Source organism: Microcebus murinus, chromosome 9 (genome assembly GCF_040939455.1).
Source record: "Microcebus murinus isolate Inina chromosome 9, M.murinus_Inina_mat1.0, whole genome shotgun sequence".
Classification (NCBI taxonomy): domain Eukaryota; kingdom Metazoa; phylum Chordata; class Mammalia; order Primates; family Cheirogaleidae; genus Microcebus; species Microcebus murinus.
In genome coordinates, this window is record NC_134112.1 from 47,738,441 (window position 1) to 47,755,885 (window position 17,445).

Genomic DNA, 17,445 nt, shown 5'->3' on the forward strand with positions numbered 1-17,445 from the left:
ACAGCTAAAAATTGTAAACAACTTTAAAGTTCAATGGTTGGTTAAATATAACTGTGGCACATCCATATGAGAGAATATACACAATTAAGACAGAAGAGATTTTGATGACATGAGAAAATGTTCACGATTTACTGAGTGGAAAATAAAAGCTGATTATAAAAGTTAAGTAAAATATGTATCAAATTTTGTAAAAAAGAAAAAATTGGGGAGGCAGAAACAAATAACAAAACCCCTAACACCATAAAAGATTATAGCCTCAGTACAAAGCACATAGCAGTTACTCCATAAACATTTATTGAATTAATTATAGAGGAAATAGGTGAATCTTTACATAAAATAAGTACAAGATATTTGAGGACAATCCTGGAAACAACTTTCACCTGACTTATGAATGGAATATAAAACCAGTATCAGAAATGATTAGATAAATGAAATTAATTAAACGAATGTTAAAGCTAAAGAATATGTTCTTTATCCACTTAGCTTTGCCAGATATCTAAGAGATATATACAAGCAAACTTGAAAATGTAACATAATGGAATACTTACCCATCATATTAATTTCTGATAATACAAGATTATGATTTAGTGATAAAATAGGCAAGGGGAAGGAGGAGACAAAAAGAATGTGATTCCCAAATGGTAATTCTAGTTGGCATGTTTCACCACTATATTCTAAATTACTCTTAAATTGCTATGTATTTATGGAGACCAAAAGATCATACCATGACTCATAAGGCACAACACTATATGAATAAGTATTGTATATGGGGAGCTATAATTTTTCTGTGAGGCTTTGGAGAAGTTGTAACTACATGAGGAAAGTATGACTGGTTTAAACAGCCAACTAAGCCCACTGGTTGCATTTAGGAACACCATAATCCCAAACACACAGGTTTGGTTTTATATAATGCATGGGTATAACTCCAACTGAGCCTGCATACTGCAAGGACTGTTCCATCTCATGTTGGCCGTAATTTCCATTTCTTCAGACTGCTTTACTTCTCTCTTTGGAGCTTGATGGGCCATAGTATTACGTCATAAGTGGGCAAAACTGAGACTCTCCCTCTAACTTAGTGACCATGAAATGTAGGTATTTAGTGATCAGTGGATTCCGTCACATATCTAGCCATGAACCTGGATCAAAGGGAGAACATGCAGAGAAAAGGGAAGCATTTTTCCTCTTATTTATCTATGGGGTAATGAACAACAGTGCCCTTTTGGACCCAAATGTGGAAATCCAGGAGAGAAGTCATTCCAAACCAGGTTTTGTTTAGATTATTGTAAAAGCATGGCAAACATTATTTGAAATAGCATTAAGAAATCACCCAGAGGCCGGGCGCTGTGGCTCACGCCTGTAATCCAAGCTCTTGGGAGGCCGAGGCGGGCGGATTGCTCAAGGTCAGGAGTTCAAAACCAGCCTGAGCAAGAGCGAGACCCCGTCTCTACTATAAATAGAAAGAAATCAATTGGCCAACTGATATATATATATAAAAAAAAATTAGCCGGGCATGGTGGCGCATGCCTGTAGTCCCAGCTATTCGGGAGGCTGAGGCAGAAGGATTACTCGAGCCCAGGAGTTTGAGGTTGCTGTGAGCTAGGCTGACGCCACGGCACTCACTCTAGCCTGGACAACAAAGCGAGACTCTGTCTCAAAAAAAAAAAAAAAAAAAAAAAGAAATCACCCAGAGAAACAAAAACCAAAACAAAAACTAAAAAAAGGTATGGTTTTAAATCGAACCCCATGATGACTCCGGAGTTAGAGAAACTCAGATCGCGCCCCCCCCCCCATTTATAGGCTAACCACATTTCCTCAAGCTTTAACAGGTGATGCTATGCTTTGCATGAACGAAAACATGGCTAGATTCATCGTTATCTGGATTTAAATAGCAACAAGCCACTTTTAATAGGCCTCTTCTATATCAGGGATATGACCTGAAACAAGTGGATTCTGTGATGAGGATGCTCCCACTGGACTGGTACCTATTAGCAAATCAGACTCACTTTGAAACTGAGACTTTGAGTTCTCAGTTCCAAACTATGAGGTGGCCTAAAAACTGGGGTACGAGCATGAGGGGATGAGAGCAAGAGGCTGAACACTAAAGCAGAAACACATGGAGTATTCCCCTCGAGGGATCTCCAGTTTTAAGAATAAATTATGTCTGCTTCATGGGATATATAATCCTGAGGACATTAAATACGAAATAGTAATGATGACTTCTGTGTCTCTGAGCAAAGAGTTCTTCACATAAACACAGTAAAAATGCTTTATGCATCAATGCGGCAAATAATAAATATGAATCCTGTATTTATTACAGTAATACCTAATTAATTTGAATTAAAGATATAAAAGAAATATCCAAATCAAAATTTAAATTCTAATACTCTTTAATGGGATACAACTGTATTATCTTTAAGCACACACAGAAACTAGAAGAGGGCTAACTTCATCAACTAGAGGTCCCTCATGGGCTCACTTGGACTTGCACATTAACAGTAAATCTAATGTGCCTGAAAACAGTTTTCTTAATAGAATAAACACTGGCCTTAGTGTTTCTCTTTAGAACATTTATTGACTTAGCAAACTACTTTTCATAAATGGAGTAAAGGCCAAATTCACCAGGCCATTTGACGTACCAAAAATTATTATATACTAAAGTTTAAATGTTTAAAAAGTTGTATACATTTATTAGTGATCTCACGTTTGCACATGTGTGTGCGGGCACATGCACACACACATGCACACACGACCATAACATGAATTTTAGGCCTTCCTAGTCCTTTTAGACCAACATGAAAAAAAAAAAAAATCACCAATTGTCTGAAAAATGTTGTAACTATACAGAAGCAGCAAAAGTAAATAGATTGACTCGATTTTACTAAATAATCTGTTGATCTATTATATTTTAATTTAAAAGGAGACTTGGAAAGGACAATTATATTTTAAAGAAATGTTTTAAACACAAAATGTCCCCTTGTAAATAGCCAGCAAGCAAGAGGTATTATATCCTAGCATTAAAAGGGTTAAATGCACCACTAAACGTCCCTTCTACTTCCTCTTGACCAGAAGACATTGTAATTTTTTGGATTTATGAATTGGCCAGGCCAGTCAGCATCTTGAACACAACAGGCTCTGCCTAGATCTATCTCTTACCTGCTGGGAAGAGAACAATTCCCCTCACACTTGGAACCCCCAAGCCCTTTAAGCTGCTTGCTCTGTAACCGTGGCAGCTGGGCCCTACACAATTCTTCATCTCCTGCCACCAGGCCTCACCAAATAAAAACTATGGTGCCTTGTTAGCCAACATATAGCCAACAACTGAGCATGAAATTACTACTTGCAATCCCCTACTTTCTGAGTCAATCATTTTTTTTTCCTCCACTATAGATCTGGATGCATAGGGTCCATAAATGGAGGGGTGGGGATGGAGTGGAATAAAATGAATGTATCAGGGCAAGGAAAACATACCCACATGGCTAATTTAATTATATATGGTGAGAAATTAGTGCATTCATATAAATCAGTTTAGAGCTAGCTAATGAAATCAAAACATGTGCTATTTAATGTCATCATTGTGCTTTGAACCTGTACAGAACCTATAGTAGAGAGAACTGTAGAGACAGATATGCAGCCAAGAACAAGCTCGTGTCAGCCTAAAATTGCTAACAGATTAGAGTGTGTCTGACAAGGCACTGAGACTATAACATATATTCTTTTTAAGGAGCATTAACATTTTATGCATTAGCTACATGCTAACTGAGAAGAGCTTGAACTGCTGAAATCTATTAGAACGCCATTTGCAGTCCATCAGCACTTGGAATGCTTCCACACTCGGAATGCTGTGTGTGTCGGCACTGGAGGGCGGGGGATGCTAGGAAGGTGGTGGGAAGGGGAGGAAAATCAAAGAGGAAAGAGCACGAAGAATGAGGCTGTCACATGCTGAAGGTGGTGCTATTCCCTTGAAGACACTCCCGATATAAACAGCACATTCAGCAAAGGGTTTCAGAAGAGGGAAGGAATGTTTTGAAATAAAGCTCTTTTCAATGTTTCTTCCCACCTAAATAACATCTCATATCCATTACTACTTCTTCTTTGAGGGCTATCTGCGCAGTATGTTGAAATGGCCCATTTGCTTATATTACCACAATTATTTTTTGAGAGGGCAAAAATCAGAGTGTTAAATGGATATGATTATTAGCAAGCTAGGACTATAGATCCATCCAGAGTAATCTAAAATCATTAGGTTTCCAGTACAGGGCACATTTTCCCTGATTATAAATTTTCACATACAGCATGTCATGTTTTTATATAAAATTTCGACAAATTTGCTGTTGGTCTGTGGGCCCTCTACAGGCAGTGGCTGTATTTTGTCTCCCACCATGCCCGATAAACAGCAAGACTTGAATAAACATTGGTTGACTTGTATTGACATGGAGGAAATGGAAAAAACACACGAATACCTTTAAGGAAGGCATCCCACCAGCAAACTTATTTATATAACCCTCTTCAGGGCTCCCGAGGGACTGACTACTGGGCATGCCTGACCCGTCGACTGCTGTCTGTCTTCCCTGTAGGAATGCCATGTCCTTAAGGGTGGGCATTATGGCTCACCTGACTTTGTAGCCTGCACATCTAGGACAGGCCATCCTTACAGGGGCCACTCCACTTTCTACCCAAAGGCATCACGCTAACTGTTACATCACAAACTTCATACCCACCAAAGCAGCTACCACCATGTCTTATTAGAGGGACTGGAAATGGAGGATTCCCATGTGAGTAAAATGTAGCTATATGCACATTGTTATCTGGTTTGCAAATTCCTTTTTAATATACTTTTTATTTCATATTGTTCAGCTTAATTTTATTATTCACATGTTTCTGAGAATCCAAAGATAGCTATTGATTATGTATGTATATGTGTGTACACATGTACGTGTGTGGACAGATACAAATACACAAACTTTTAACCCTAGGTATTTTTTTTACTTCTTGACTGATACCCTGATGATGGTTTTAATGTTAAACATACTAATTTTAAGGTTAAGCATAATTACAAACATAGATGAGATGAACTAAAGCTATTAAGTATCATAATAACAAAAGAGAAATAATTTCACAGTTGGTTTTTATCCTGGATTATTTATGTACCTATCCAGATTTTTATGAGGGAAAAAATAAGTTTAGTTTTGGATCCTGGGACTCAACTCATAGCCTCACTTCATATATGGCAAGTTGATTGCATCTAAAATAAAGTGTAAGATAATTATCACATATGCAAACATAATCTGTTAGGGGAAAGGCAACATGGTTTCTGGGGAGAGAGAGCTTGTCTCACCAATCATTTTGAGTTATCTGAGAGGGCAAATAAGCAGGGCATATAATTTATTTAAACTTTCAAAAAGCCTTCAACAAGGTTCTGCATCAAAGATGGTTTAGAAAAACAGAGTTGACATGGGATTCGGGAGGATGTTTCTTCATGGAGAGAGAACTTGATTAAAGATGGGAAATTATGAGTTGAACCAATATTTTCCATCAGAGAAGTGTTAAAGGTAACTAGTAGTCAGCATTAGCTTTTTAATATTAAAAATTATCTTTCCCCCTTAACAGCACAAGATAAGGAAAGAAAATAAATTGCCTTGGAGAGAAAGAGTGCAAAAAAATTGTTTTAAAAAGCAAATCTATAGGATCCATCTGCCTCTGTCAGGTGATAAAATACCTAAAACCATAAGATCACTCATATGTGTGTGTGTGTGAGAGAGAGAGAGAGGAGAGAGAGAGAGAGAGAGAGAGAGAGAGAGAGAGAGAGAGAGAGAGAGAGAGAGAGAGAGAGCGCGAGCCAAGTGAGGTACTGGTGGAGATGGGGCCAGAGCTGTTATGGGGGCCTGAAGGTGACAAGTAGATGATGTTCTTACCCTTGTACCAAAGTGGCTTGTCTGCACCTACCCAATTTATCCATGTTTGATTACTGTGTCCTGCCAGATACATGATTGGGAAAGTCCAGTGAAACTGGGGAAATAAAATATTCTAAATATTGTTTTTAAAAAGAGAGGGGGGAAAACTTCATTGATTTGTATTGTTTATAATCAAAGAAAAATCAAGGCAGACAGAACAAGGTAGAAAACGAGGTTGTTCAGCATGGAAAAAAACAGAAGTTGAGAGGAATGACCGGCAAAGTTTATAAAATTGCAAAGGACATACATGGAGTATCATCGTGCTTAATGTCCAAAAAAGGAAAGCCAGGCAAACTCTTTTGAAGTTAAAAGGCTCTTTTAAAACACAGATAGGAAGGACTTAGATATAACAACAGGTGGCTCTTTGAGGGAAGTGTCTGGTGACAAACTGACATAGGTGTAAGTAGTCTGGGAAATTTGGGGGGGGCTAGATCCATAACAGGCTAATACAGGAAATGAGGAGCATCTACTTACATCCCCACGTTTTGAAATTCGCATCAAGACAGCCATTTATGCCCCCTCACTGAACTTCCTTAAGGACAATGGCTGAAGAGTGGCTGGTCGGGCAGGCCATTTCCTCTGTTCCCCTCCATCAACGCAGAAAATTGAGCATGGATTATGAACATCATTGCATTAGCTGTCCCTGTTGTCAACTTTAGTCACTAATGACCCAATTTGGGGGAAGAGGGGTGGAGGGGAGAAGGTTCCAGTCAAACAACAGTACTGTCTAAAGATGTAAAAGATCTTTTTTGAGGTAATTAAAAAAAAAAATTTAGTGACTTTAAAGACTGGCTTTCTTGTGTGCAGTGCAGGATAGAACAGCTTGTAGGCTGCAGATCAATAAATTTCAGTTAACTTTCAAGTCATGTCGGCATGCAGCCCTGGCTGGTTTATTAATTTAAATTTCAGCCCTCTAAAAAGCTATGTCTAAAGAAATAAGGCACTATATGGATTGCAGTGAGATTGCTCAATTGGAACAGGTCTCCACATACACTGGTTATCAACATCAATAGGAAATCTCACAACACTGAAGAGAATAACTCACCCCTCCCTCTGACTTACCCAGTTCGTATTTTTCTTAGGAACCCTCACTACCTATCCTTTTTGTTTTTAAGAGCAGTTGATACCTGAGTCGTAAACACCTATGGCTTTCCTCACACAGGCTTTGGCAATTAAGTAAGAATAAAAAGGTGAAAATGAAAGGAGAGTGGTACCATCTCTCTCGGTGTGCAAATATTTAGAAAGGAACAGTCTCCCTTCCTTCTCTTTTCCATGCCCTATGTCCCTAATACCTGTCTGACTATAAGGATACAACCTAAAAGTCCGATAGTAGAAACAAAACGCTAGAAAATAGCTTATAATTTTCTTCCCAGTCCTCTCTCCCTTGCATGTTTTATCTTTGATTCTTCACAGTGTTTGCTTTTAATAAGTTTTTTAAAGCCCTCAAATATCTATCAGTGGATTATTCTTTTTTGTGGACTTGCTCCAGGCATCAGGATGTCCTAGAATTTCTGCTCCAAAACGTGTATTTTAAGGTATACAAACTAATTTTACTGTTAGATGTTACTATGATAGCACAGCTGTGGCTCCAACACTGAATGCATCCTCAACTAAATGACTACTGTTATCTGTGTCATCTGTCCCTTGTATTGACATAAATAAGGCAGAGCTGCCTGGATCTATTAAAACTGGTCAGAGACTATAGCCGTAGTTGAATTCGACTGTACCTACTGCATTTTTGATCCAGAAAGAAATGTTTTTGAAATGCCAATACCATCCAAAAATGGCCCATAATAATGGTATCTTAGGCATAGGTTTTTAAAAAACAAATGCATATGTAGAAATCTCAGATGTTTTCAGACCAATTGTGCTTTCATGACATTTATATAGAACATTATCATTTTGTTAATAAGTGTGATACAATTTGAAAAACCAACAGAGACAACGTGACACTTGTGCCACATTTTCATAGTTAGAATTTTAAAGACAGATTTACACTTTTTATTTCTGACTGCATTCTGTTTTAATCAAGGTTCCCACAGCTTCTCAGTCACAGTGAAATTGTATTTAAATAGGGCCTTTGGGGTGTGTTCAAGTTACAGATTAATTAACTCAATCTGGACAGAGTTTTGAGGGCACTGTAGTTCTTTAATCTTTAATTTTATCTCTAGAGGTAGCCAAAGTTTCTCTAGACATTAGCAACTAAATAATCACATAGGTTTAGACTGATTATGATTGAAACATATAAAATAAAACAGGCTTGTCAGAAGTGAAAATAAAAAGACGAGTGGTAAGGACAATGAGATGGCATATTACTAGTTTACAAGTGCAGCTCCACCACCTCTTAGCTGTGGGACACTGGGGACATGAAGGAACAGCTCATGTCTCAGCCTCCTCGTCTGCAAAATGCGGATAAGAACACCTGACTCAGAGGGTTGTTATATGAGGATTAAATGAGATTACTCATGTACAGTGCTCAGCATGGTGTTTGGCATGCAGTAGGCACTCAATAAGTGAGATGTTATCACTATTATTATTATTAGCTTTATGAGGTGCTTTATCACATGGCAGAAATAAGAGGCAAAGAGAAAAGAAATAAGAGGCAAAGAGAAAAGGTTAAGGGAAAAAAGTGGCTTGTGCATGTTCTGACTCTAGAGCAAATGGTCTTCGATTACACTCTCTTTCCTGCCTTTCTGCCCATGTACCCACCGTGCACCCTGTTGTTGAGGCTATTACATTTCTTGTCCAGCTTCAAACACATCCTGGGCTTCCTATATCCCTTTTGGTACCCCTTCCTGGAAGCCCATCCCTGACTATAAATATCTCACCTTATCTTCAGCTTTAGCTTAGATGCTTTCGCTCAGTCTTCTCCATGAAGCATTCCCTGACTCTGTGAGGTCTGTCCCCACTCTGTTTTTGTTGCATTTAAATTATATTTTTCACATTTTACCTTGAGCTAATAATCATTTGTATTTTATGTCACCTACTGCATTGTAAACTGCTTGACAATAGGGAGCATGTCTTGTGTATCTGTGTGTCCCTCACAAAATCCATCTTTGTGACATGTCGGCATTTAATAAATGCTTGCTAATTTGTCTTCCGGGTCTCTTTCATTTGGGCCATTTATTTTCATGATAATCTTTCTTCCTTGGAAACTTGTTATATTCTTTTCACTTTGTTCCTGGTTCCCCAGCAACTATATGCAAATATTTCACTTCATGTGCATTATGCTAGATGCTATGGAATAGATCAACTTTACCTCAACAAGCTTTATAGTTCCCTTGGGAATGGAAGGTAAACATATATGATATAATATAATATAATATAATATAATATAATATAATATAATAAACCTGATTAAACAGCAAACAATGAGAAAAGATTCCATGACAGTAGCTCCATAAGGGCCAAGAAGGCAATTTAAGTGCATGATATGGGGTAGATTATTATATAGAGAAATGTGCTCTTGCCAATTCTTTTTCCAACAAAAGGCTCCTTTGGGCTAATTTTACACATGATGGTTAGGACAGAGACATGGTTATAAGAAATATTTCACTTTTCTTTTCCTCCACCATAAGATAAACAAGAAAAAAAAAGGTGAAGGTAAATAGCAATTGCTTCTCAGCCTCAGTGGCAGGGAGACAAGAAGGAGTAGCAAGGACTGTGGCAAACTTCAGGTCACAGCCTTTTCTAAAGCAGGCAGCCACTACTCAGCCCTAGCTGATCCCTGGGGGTAGAGAATGCCTGGTATAGCCTAATGTTCCTTATAAAAAAATGAGATGCAGCAAAACCTGTATTTTTATGTAAACTACATAGTTTAAAGAGTTGATTATTATCATAAAGATTTTAAAATGCTGTTTTAGGCAAATGCTAATGATGGTATTTGTTAAAGGCTTCCAGGTTACAACCTCCACAGGTGTTTTGGAAAAAAGAGAAAGACAACATAGATGTAGGTTGGAGAAGATGGTAGCTGGGATGCACCTGTAACTTATTTCTGCCTTTGCTTGTGACCCTACTTTCTCTGTTGTCTGTGCTGACCTCTAGCCTCAGCTCAGTAACAGTGATCCAGAGTCTGAATCTTTAAGTGGATCGCATCAAGCACTACCATGCTAAAGGCTCCCAAATCTTCAGTTCTGCTTTTATTTTCTCTCTGCCTCTCTCTCTCTCTCTCTCTGTTGATATACCAACTTCAACAAAAGGACACTTCTACTTTACACCCCCCGAGTTGGCCTAATTATTCTCACTTACTGCTGATCCCTTCTGAGTTCTCTGAGGCCACCAGTGAAGATGCCATCTGGCCAATTAGTCTGACAAAGTGGAGGCAATTTTAATTCTTCTCTGTCTGTCTCCTCCCACTCTAACCACATGATTATGTCACGCTGATGATTTCCTTGGAACGGCCACCTATTGAGAACCATGAAACCTAAATAACCTTCCTCAAAGACTGCTTCGACTTTATTATTAATACTTTCTTTGCTTCACTCAAATAAGTTCTTGCCATTCCTTGCATGCAACACAGTCCTACGTCTGTGCTTTTTGCTGATTCAAAAAATCTCTTGCATTTCTTTTCCCAATTTCCACCAATTCCTTTTCTTCATCCCCTTTAAAACCCATGCCAAACTAAGCCCCATTTGCTCTTACTTCTGTAATGATTTGTTCAAGTAATCTGCTACATTGCAAGGTTGTCTTGTTTTTTTTAATTTTAGGTAAAGGCATTGGGAAAAGCCCCATGAAAACAGTTATCATAAACAATCTCAAATCTACTTCTTATCACAGACTTCATGAAATTTGGGATTCATAACAGTTACTGAGCACGTGTTATGGACCAAGCAAGCACTGTGCTAAACACTTTACATTTATTGTCCCATTTAATCTTCATGAACTGACAGGCACTATTCCTAGTCCTGAATTATAGATGGGAAAACTGAGGCTTAGAAAGGTTAAGACTGGGTCACAGAGCTGGAAAGTAGCAAAGCACAGTCTCAAAGCCCAGGCTGCTGGTATTAGCCAAAGATATTAATCTCTACACCGCTTCTGGAGTTAGAGAGAGCTGCCTGAAATGAATGAAGTCTACTGTTAACAAAGCTGATGTTAACATAATGAATGACTAATTAAAGGTCCATTAATGTAAGGTCAAAATAAAGGAAGCCCATAACTGCTTCACATCTTTTTGCAAAAAGATACAACACAACTCATAATTAAACAAAACAGCTCAACATAAAGTTCCGGCTCCAGGACAGTCTGTGTCACACAGATCCCCTCATTCAATGTCAAGGGCAGAAAAAGCAATTGTTAAATCTATTTTAACTTTCCAAGGGAAGTTACATAAAATACACTTTTAAGAAAGTCAGCTTGTTTTCTTATTTAGTCTTTGCTCTCTTACTATTTATTTCTATTAAAGAGTTTGCCTCTCCCCATGATCCTCAGTTCTCCAAGGACCTTATTTGAGCATGTGAAGAGTTGCCCAAATCCTTCCCACTCATGTCGCCACTGCTCACCTCTGCCTTTCATCCCTCCCTAAAGAACTGAACAAGGAAAAGTGCAGGGAGAGGGATTTACTGCTTTTCTCTTTTTTAATTGTAAGACTGTTTAAAGTCCACTCAGGTTTAGTGTTTGTCCTGGTTAGATGCTAAGTCTCAGAGTTTGTATGGGATTCAGTAGGGAAACTGCATTTCAATTTGAAAGAAGGAAAGGAGAGAAGAGAAGAGAAGAGAAGAGAAGAGAAGAGAAGAGAAGAGAAGAGAAGAGAAGAGAAGAGAAGAGAAGAGAAGAGAAGAGAAGAGAAGAGAAGAGAAGAGAAGAGAAGAGGAGCAAGGAAGGAAGGAAAGAAGGAAAGGAGGGAGGAAAAGAAAGAGAAAGAAAAGAAAGAAAAGAAAGAAAGAAAGCCAAAAGATTGAGGGCTGGATAGTTTCCCAAGCTCTCCCTAGAACAGAAAGTCAAAATAATACCTGTTCTGGTCCTGGAAACTACTATACTTAGCTCAAAAAATCCCAAGAAGGAAACTGAGAAATCATTCATTCAAACTTTTGGCCACTGCATCCTTTGTTTAAAAAACATCTGAGGTGGAAACATAAAGTGTAAAACAGATTAAAGTGGAGCCACCTTGATGGGGAGAGTGGTGGGTTTGGAGCCAGGCCCAGTTCCCGCCTCCCAGCCCTCTGGCTCCTGGGAGAGCCCTTGAAGGGGATCTGAGGAGCAGTCGCTGCTTTGAAACTTGTTTTGGCCACAATTCACTGTAAAAAAAAAATGCATTTTATGAAGTGACTTATTTTATGAAGTACACATGCATATGCACACACACAAACATATACACACACACGGCTGAAACAAAAATTTCATAAAACAGTACTTATTCTTACTACATGTGATCATCTCAGACATTTTCCTTTCTCGTTTAGTCTAGTCCACTTAGAAAACACTATTTCCAGTCCACTGGATTGTTATCATTACCCATTAAGGGAGCTAAGAAACACTGTATTCAATGACTCAACCCTCCAAATAATTCCATAGATTAAGAAACACTTGCTTCTGTCTACCTTTCCTCCCTCCCAGAGGAATCAAAGAAGAAAACATGCAGTCTGAAGTGGTGAGTGGAGGCCCTAGAATTTGGATGTAGGGCTGATCCACTTGACCTAAGAAGGGCAAATCCCCTTTGTAGGGAGTTGGGAATGCTGACCTACAGTGAGGTCCGCTCTTTCTTCTTATGGCAAATCATAGGACAAGTCAGCCTGGTTTCTTTCCATCCCGTGCACCAGAGTTAAGGCAACAAAAAGATGGAGAAGGACAGAGAGATCCTATCTGTGCTGGAGTCCCTACTTCCAGTTTATACTCAAGGTCCAGTGTACTTTTGTTTCTGGTTCCATAAAAAATCCTACATCCTTGTAAGCTCTCATTTTATAAATGAAAAGAAGGAAAAGATATCACAGCACAGTCGTGACAATGAATTCAACAATAAATTGTCACTAATAAAATCTATTCACGCTACAAAATTATCACCAATCTAAGAAAAAAAAGTCCCACCCACTCTCACCTTTAAAAGAACAATAAAGAAAAAAATTCTGGTGGATTTAAAGGAAGTGAAAGAGAATGCAAATTATGTATTAGCAGAAAGAATTTCCAATGTCTTCTACTTTTCCACTCTTAGGGTTGTCGACTCACTATGCCAGTCCAATGGCAGCTACAGGATTTAAAAGTTTTATGGAACTTTCTTCACTAACTTAAAAAAAAAATCCATCTCAAATGCCATCTATTTAAATGTGTGTCCCTTTTCACCTTTCATTTGAGTAAGAGGCTCCAAGAAATACACCTTTAAAAAATCTAGCCACAGTAAACCCATAACAAGGCTTCAAACATATACACTTCCATACCAAATGACAAAGTGTGCTTTTGTAAATTTCTTTCTGCAAAAATAAATAAGAGAAAGTAATAAAAAAAGATAAAGCCTTCATACAGAATTGCAGCAATTATATCCCCACAGCTACACTATAACCTAAAACTTTGCAAAGGCTTTGATTATTGAACCATGGCTGAAGTGAATAATTTGCTTTTCACTAAGAAAACAAGCACATTCATTCTCACCACAATGGAGAGAGGCAGTTTTAATTAAACCTTATCAAAAGATGAATAAAGAATAAACTCAATACCCATTCCCCAGAACTCTATTTTCATTTGTTTAGTTTAAGCTTGCCATGTTCATGCAATAATTATCCACTGTCCAAGGAATGCTGGAGTTGTGTTAATGTTGATAAAGATTTAATTAGCTCAATTATCTGGAGAGTATTGAAGTGAGGCTCAGCACACTACGAATTTCTTCAGGCTTTGTACATACCTCTCATCAAAATACATGAAACTGAAATCTAAGTGAACAAAAGACTATTACTCCACAACTCTACTATTGAAACAGTTCCATACTTCATAATTTTATTACTCCAATTAAAAAGAAAACCACATAAATCTTTTGAAGTACAACTCATAAGTGAAAGCGTATCTTTGTATGAGCGTGTGTGTGCACCAGTGCGTAGACTTAACTTCCTGAATCTGTAAATATGTTCTTAGAAAGTTAATTAAATTTGCCTTTTAGATAAATATTCAAAGTACAGACGTCTTAAAGAATTTTATTTTTTTTCCATGCTGCCTACATATACTGTCTTTTCCCCGGAAAGCCAGGCATTTAAACAGCATTTAAAACACAGTAACACAGACAACTGTTTCAATCTGTCAGACACCGAGGACAGACAGTAGGGTTCATTTCAGAAAACAGATTGGCCCCCAGCGGCCTGACCTTCCTGGTGGGAAAGAGAACACAGCGCTGTGCTTGACAAGCTCAGCAACAAAGAGGTATATTCAGGTCCCCCCAATTCAGACACGCTTCTCACAGGGAAAAATGCAAAGCAGGAGAAAGAAATGCACCACTTCCAGCAAAGCAGAGTTTACTCAGATCAGAGGCAAGCATCTCAACCATAACAAAAAATAACGTATTTAGGAAAGCAGCAAGCACTATTTTATCTACTTATTTATAATTTCAGAAAGCTCTTATCTAGCCATTGCCAATGTCTTAGCTTCCAACCTCACCCGTGATCCATACACCCACTAGCGTTATGATATCAGTGGAAGCCCCAAAATATGATTATCCTGATAAAAGGTTTCCTAATTACTCTATCAATGGAGAGGGCATAACTTTTCTCTCAGAAGCTGGCTCATGTGAATTTCAAAGTAAGCTTCCTCTTTCTTTTTACATGTTACAAGTTTTGCCTTTATTTTGAAACCCAGACGGACGTTTTGTTTTCTTTTAGACCCTTAGATAAGTGGATTTTTCATTACTTTTTTTTATTTTGCATTTATATAGGATCTTTTAAGAACATTTCAAAATGAGACAAAACTCTAGCAAAAAGATAAAAAAAAATTAAAAACAACTGATAAAGCAATATCCTGAATTTAAAAAGAACTACAGCTAAATTAATTGCTAAATATAAATATAGATATTTTCCCAACCTCCGATGTCAAGTTTTATTGTATATCTTACTTGGCCAGTTACAAGGAATGTTCAGTTTGTATGTTTTGAATTATATATATATAATTCGATACATAATATAAAATGTATAGTATATAATATATAAATATATAATATATATATACAATGTGTTAAGATACCACATTTTTTGAAGTACTAAGCTTCATGTGAAAGATTATAAATTTGAAAGGCACTTAGAACTGCCCATATTACCCTTATAAACAAGCATATGGCTCTCTTTTTTAAATTCAGAGTCTGTGTTTTTAGTACATACTTTCCTGAACTGCAGGGATTATGGGCATTTAGGCCCAAAGCAACTAGTGAAGTTGAAACAAGTCCTGATTTCTGACCATATACATCAGGATGATTACACACATAGTGTAAATGTGTAGATTATCAGAAAAATTTATGGTGAAGAGTAGACCATCACATACTACATAGGACATCATATTTTAGAAAAATTAGTCATAGTTTCAAAATTAGGCACAGACCAAAATCAGAAGCTCATGTTGTCAGACAAAAGGTAAGGCTGGCCAGGTGGGTAAGAAAACTTGAACTGCTTAGCGGTCCAAATAATTTGCCTCAACTTTAGACATAAACATTTCAATCTCAGAACATTCTGTAAGGAAGAGGAGCAAAAATGACCTCTGACAATCAAAAATTGTTTTTTATCTGCCCCATTTTTTTGAGTCATCTTTTCTGCCAAGTATATTAAGGCCACCTTTGAATTGGCGAAGAAAGACACAAGTTTAGGTTGGTTTTACCCGGTTTTCTAGCTTGCAAACACTTTGATGGGACGAGACTCACTCAGTTTGGCTGTAAAAGACATCCTTGGAACTTCAGAGTATTTTGTGTAAGAACAAAGGGTTCCTGGGTTCAGTTTGCAACACAAGTCATTTTTACCACACAAATTCCCTTCTTTTGTGCTGGCAGAGGGGGATACTTTGAGCCCTCTGGGTTTAGAAGATCTTCAAACAGACAATAGTGTGCAAACAACCCTCAAGAACATAACTTTACTAGGACAACCTCAAGGCTGAGGCCAAGGCTTTGAGAAAGGCCCCTTCAGCTGATTTCCTTCTGCTCTTCACCCTGAACAAAGCCTGACTGACAATACTGAAATCTCCTTCTTTCTTTGGATTAAACCCCCTTTGCAGGAAAAGTATGCAAATGCCATACGTGGCTCCCTTGTTTGAAGCTACTCTCACCCAGCTATCTTTTCTCTGCCTGGCTTACCCCAGCTGACCATCTACTGCCTGACACCGAGACCAGCCTTCCAATTCAATATCTTTCACAGCTCTGACAGTCAGATCCCTGGGCCTGCCACTGCCTCTAAAAGAGGCTCATTTAGTGGCAATTAACTATTCCCTGCATATTTCCTAAGGTATGGTAATTGTGCAAAAAGCCAACAAGTGAAGCATTCATTCTAGTTCTCATTTAAATCTTTTTTTCCCCTCAGCAGTCTTCTTCTCTCTGCCTTCTTTTCACACCCCCTAACCCCCAGTCCCCAGTTTTCTTTTTTTTCTCCTCTTTGGTAACATTTCAAGTAAAGAAATGGAAAGGAGGTGGAAACTGGAAACTATAGGAAAATAGACAATTCAAAAGGCAGAGCTTACTGAATGATGAAGTACCATGTGGAAAGTCACAAAGAAAATGAGAGAGAATTAAAAACTGGGTTTTTTTTTTTACAGAAATATATATGTATATAAATATTCAAACACATCCATAAACATATTTGAATATAATTTATGTAAAATGGTCAATGAATAAGCTGGTTTTGGGTCCCAAGATATGCTTGCATATACACACCATGTAAAGAAATCCCACAAATTCATTTTCTTAACTTATATTTTCTTCTCAAAATTTATTTTCACCCTGCATTACAAACAAAATGTACAAGAAAAGATAATGGTTTTTGTCCCACTAGTCTCTCTTCTTATGCTTTAGCTGCAGATCAAGATCTTAATTTCTTTTTTTATTTTTTTTTTGAGACAGAGTCTCACTTTGTTGCCCAGGCTAGAGTGAGTGCCTTGGCGTCAGCCTGGCTCACAGCAACCTCAATCTCCGGGGCTCAGCGATCCTACTGCCTCAGCCTCCCGAGTAGCTGGGACTACAGGCATGCACCACCATGCCCGGCTAATTTTTTGTATATATATTTTTAGTTGGTCAATTAATTTATTTCTATTTTTGGTAGAGACGGGTCTCGCTCAGGCTGGTTTCGAACTCCTGACCTTGAGCAATCCGCCCGCCTCAGCCTCCCAAAGTGCTAGGATTACAGGTGTGAGCCACCACGCCCGGCCTAAAATCTTAATTTCTAATCTCTTACAAATGGCTTCAGGTCTCGGCAAGTGGGCAGTGGACCACTGAGGACTGTATCATGTTCTCACAGGCAGACCAACACTAGCATGATCAGGAGATACTTGGGGGATGAGGTGTGGTGATTAAAAAAAAACTATTTACCTTGAAGACTTTGCATGAGCCATGAGC

At 38.1% G+C, this 17,445-nt stretch overlaps 1 protein-coding gene across 5 annotated transcripts in view; it reads right to left on the reverse strand.

The window, feature by feature from the left end:
- Window positions 1-17,445, reverse strand: part of CDK14 (cyclin dependent kinase 14) — a 542,302-nt gene that overhangs the window by 53,924 nt on the left and 470,933 nt on the right. Inside the window, exon 15 of one of the 5 annotated variants that reach the window (XM_076006448.1) lies at window positions 11,820-12,184. The exons of the other annotated variants lie outside the window; for them this stretch is intronic. The gene's annotated coding sequence lies outside the window, so the exon portion shown is untranslated. Of the gene's footprint in view, window positions 1-11,819; window positions 12,185-17,445 lie in introns of those variants that run through there. 5 annotated transcript variants of the gene reach the window in all.